Source organism: Gossypium arboreum, chromosome 13 (genome assembly GCF_025698485.1).
Source record: "Gossypium arboreum isolate Shixiya-1 chromosome 13, ASM2569848v2, whole genome shotgun sequence".
Taxonomy (NCBI): domain Eukaryota; kingdom Viridiplantae; phylum Streptophyta; class Magnoliopsida; order Malvales; family Malvaceae; genus Gossypium; species Gossypium arboreum.
In genome coordinates, this window is record NC_069082.1 from 33,312,568 (window position 1) to 33,317,082 (window position 4,515).

The following is a 4,515-nucleotide window of genomic DNA, read 5'->3' on the forward strand; positions in this document are numbered from 1 at the left end:
ATCAAAATCCTGCTCCACGCACTATGTATGATTATGCTAAACCTAATTTAATAGGAACTGAGTCAAGTATAGTCAGACCTGCTATTGCTGCAAATAATTTTGAACTAAAACCTAACACAATTCAAATGATACAATAGTTTGTTCAGTTTGATGATTTGTAGGACGAGGATTCCAACGCTCACTTGGCAAATTTCCTAGAATTTTGTGATACCTTCAAAATTAATGGCATTTCTGATGACACCATTCGCCTTCGGTTGTTTCCCATTTTGTTAAGAAATAAGGCTAAACAATGGTTGAACTCGTTACCACGAGGGTCAATCACTACTTGGGAACAAATGACTGAAAAAATTTTATTAAAATATTTTCCACCGGCTAAAACAGCCAAATTATGTAATGATATCTCTTCTTTTGTGCAGATGGATTTAGAAACACTCTACAATGCATGGGAGAGATACAAGGACCTTTTGAGAAGATGCCCTCACCATAGGTTACCTCGTTGGCTACAGGTTCAAACGTTTCATAATAGCCTGAATCCTTCGACTCGGCAGATGATTGATGCAGTTGCTGGAGGAACTATCAATAATAAAACACCTGAGGCAACTTGCGAATTTATTGAAGAGATGTCACTGAATAACTATCAGTGGCAATTTATGAGAACAAAGCTGACGAAAGAAGCCAGTGTTTTCAACCTCGATTCGGTCACCATGCTCTCTAATCAGGTAGAACTCTTGAATAAGAAAATTGATGGTTTTCTTAGTTCTTCACAGGTTCACCCAGTAATGCAGTGCGAAGCAAATAGAGGTGGATCAAGCAATTCAGAATACCCATCTTATGGCCAGAACATAGAGAACGAGCAGTTAAGTTATATGGGTAATAATTCTCGATCTCAAAACAATCCTTATAGCAATACTTACAATGCAGGTTGGAGGAATCACCGAAATTTTTCATGGGGAGGCCAAAGAAATTAGAAACAACCACCCCCTCCAGGCTTTCAGCAACCACCATACCAGTAGAAGAAAAACCCGAACCTTGAGGAGATGCTAACCAAATTCATCTCGGTGTGAGAGACTCATTTTTAGAATACCGAAACGGCACTCAAAAATCAACAAGCATCGATCCAAGGGCTCGAAACTCAAATTGGATAGCAGCTTAAGATGATTTCAAAAAGAGCACTAGGAAGTCTACCTAGTAACACCGAACCCGATCCAAAAGCACATGTGAAAGCAGTTACACTGAAGAGTGGGAAAGTGTTAGCTGAATCAGAAAAGAAGCAACAACAAGAAGCTGACAAAAGCAAAGGAGAGGAGGTAAAACTTGAAAGCAATGCCAATCCAATGCCGAAGGAATATAAACCACCAATGCCATACCCATAAAAGTTGAAGAAAGACTCCATGGATGCACAATTTGGTAAATTCCTTGAACTTTTTAAACAACTACATATTAACTTACCTTTTGTTGAAGCTATATTGTAGATGCCTACATACACAAAATTTTAAAGGAGCTCCTAACAAACAAAAGGAAGTTTGAAGACTTATCTATAGTGAAACTTAATGAGGAATGTTCAGCTATACTTCAAAATAAATTGCCAACCAAACTAAAAGATCCAGGAAGTTTTACTATACCCTACTTAATTGGTAGTTTTAACGTCAATAACGCACTAGTTGATTTAGGTGCTAGCATTAAGTTGATGCCATATAAAATGTTTAAACAACTTGGTCTTAGGGAACCTAAACCCACTAGGATGAGTATTCAACTAACTAATAGATCTGTTAAATATCCTAGGGGTATTATAGAGGACAAACTTGTAAAAGTAGATAAATTTATATTCCTTGTTGACTTCATTGTGCTTGATATGGATGAAGATGTTGAAGTGCCTTTAATCTTAGGACGTCCATTTTTAGCCATTGCTAGGGCTGTTATTGATGTGGGTAATGGTAAAATGGTACTTAGAGTAGGTGACGAAGAAATCATTTTTAAAATTTATGATGCCATGAGATTTTCTAGGGAATAAGATGACTCATGTTATTTTATTGACTCTATTGATTATGCTGCTCAAGATTCTTTTCAGGAAATCATACATAAGGACACGTTGGAACTGTGCCATGCCCAAGGAGAGGAGATAGGTGACGATGATTTCGAGACAGGCAAAATAAAAGCTAAACTGAACTTCGATGAATCTTCCCAGAGACAAGCAGAATATGAGGACATTAAAGGGAATGATGATTTTAAGCAAAAACTCTCTATTGAAGAACCTCCCAAACTAGAACTCAAACAATTACCAAATCACTTGGAATACGCATTCCTTGGAAATAATTCTACATTACCAGTATTAAAAGAACATAAAATGGCCGTAGCTTGGAAAATTTCTGACATTAAAGGGATCAGCCCTTCTTTTTGCACCCACAAAATTTTAATGGAAGATGAATATAAACCAGTTGTGCAAGCTCAAAGACGACTAAACCCCAACATGAAGGAAGTTGTCAAAGCCGAGGTAATTAAACTTCTAGATGCTAGAATTATTTATCCTATTTCTGACAGTTCTTGGGTAAGTCTAGTGCAGATTATTCCTAAGAAAGGAGGCATGACTGTGGTAGCCAATGAGAAGAATGAACTAATTCCAACTAGGATAGTCACAGGTTAGAAAGTTTGCATTGACTATAGGAAGCTAAATGATGCCATGAGAAAATATCACTTCCCCTTACCATTCATTGACCAAATGTTGGAAAGACTATCAAGGCACATGTACTACTGCTTCTTGGATGGACTATCTGGCTATTTTCAAATACCAATAGCTCCTGAAGGTCAGGAAAAAATGACATTCACATGTCCATTTGGTACATTTGCTTATCGAAGAATGCCCTTTGGATTATGTAATGCTCCTGCTACGTTCCAGCGCTGCATGATGGCCATTTTTGATAAATTCATAGAAGATATCATGGAGGTATTTATGGATGATTTCTCGGTATTCGGTAACATTTTCCATCTTTGCCTTAAAAATTTAAAACGAGTTCTCATAAGATGTGAGGAAACGAACCTTGTACTAAATTGGGAAAAATGTCACTTTATGGTTCAAGAAGGTATTGTGCTAGGACATAAAATTTCTAGTAAAGGGATTGAGGTTGATAAATCTAAAGTCGAAATCATTGAAAAATTACCTCCTCCTAGTTCGGTTAAGGTTATTGGAAGTTTTTTAGGACATGCTAGGTTTTATAGAAGATTTATTAAAGATTTTTCTAAAATAGCTAAGCCCGTTTGACCAAATTACTAGAAAAAGATATGCTCTTTAATTTTGATCAGGAATGTTTAGAAGCATTTAATACTCTAAAGGATAAATTAATTAATGCTCCAATTATAACAGCACCTGATTGGAATTTACCTTTTGAACTAATGTGTGATACGAGTGACTTTGCGGTAAGTACAGTTTTGGGACAATGAAGGGACAAGCACTTTCAACCTATATATTATGCTAGCAAAACTTTGACAGCCGCACAGGAGAACTACACCACCACGGAGAAAGAATTGTTAGCTGTGGTTTTTGCATTCGATAAATTTAGGCCACATCTAATATTGTCTAAAGTTGTCGTTTATACTGACTATTCTGCCCTTCGCTACCTGTTAACTAAGACTAATGCAAAACCTCGACTCATTCGATGGATTTTGTTATTGCAGGAATTCGACTTGGAAATTCAAGAAAAAAAATAAGAAAGAAGCAGAAAATCTCGCAGCTGATCATTTATCCAGGCTTGAAAATTCAAGTACTAAGGAGCTAGATGAAGTGGAAATAAATGATTCGTTCCCTGAAGAACAATTTTTTGCTATTTCTGACTCAGAGGTACCTTGGTTTGCAGACATTGCGAATTTTTTAGCCGCTAAAGTTATCCCAATAGGGTTGACACATCAGCAAAAGAAAAGATTCTTTATTGATGTAAAAAACTACTTTTGGGAAGATCCTTTTTTATTTCATATATGTGCAAATCAAGTCATTCGGTGATGCGTTACAAGAGCAGAAGCATTAAAAATCTTGGAACACTACCACTCAGGACCAGTTGGAGGACATTACGGTGGAAATAAGACCGCACATAAAATACTTGAATCAGGTTTTTATTGGCCCACCTTATTCAAAGATGCCAACAGGTATGTTATTTCTTGTGACAAATGCCAAAGGAAAGGTAATATCTCTAATCGTGATGAAATGCCTCAGACATATATGCTTTCATGTGAAATATTTGATGTTTGGGGTATCGACTTGATGGGTTCAATCCCTAGTTCATTTGGAAATAAATACATCTTAGTAGCTGTCGATTATATGTCTAAATGGGTTGAAGCCCAAGCTATGCCTACAAATGATGCCTGAGTAGTGGTACGTTTCCTTAAAAAACTTTTCACTCGATTTGGAACACCTAGATTAATCATCAGCAATAGGGGGACTCATTTCTGTAACGCCCTGTGACAGCCCTAATTTGACCCTAGTCTGAAAGTGGTTTTGAGACCACAAAACCGAGTTATAAAAATAAT

The 4,515-nt window shown here is 36.8% G+C and overlaps 1 non-coding gene across 1 annotated transcript; it reads right to left on the reverse strand.

The window, feature by feature from the left end:
* Positions 1 to 383: 383 nt before the first annotated feature.
* On the reverse strand, positions 384 to 490 carry LOC128287623 (small nucleolar RNA R71). Its single transcript, XR_008278322.1, has one exon. It is a non-coding gene; the product is annotated as a small nucleolar RNA R71 (small nucleolar RNA).
* Between the last annotated feature and the right edge of the window lie 4,025 nt (positions 491 to 4,515).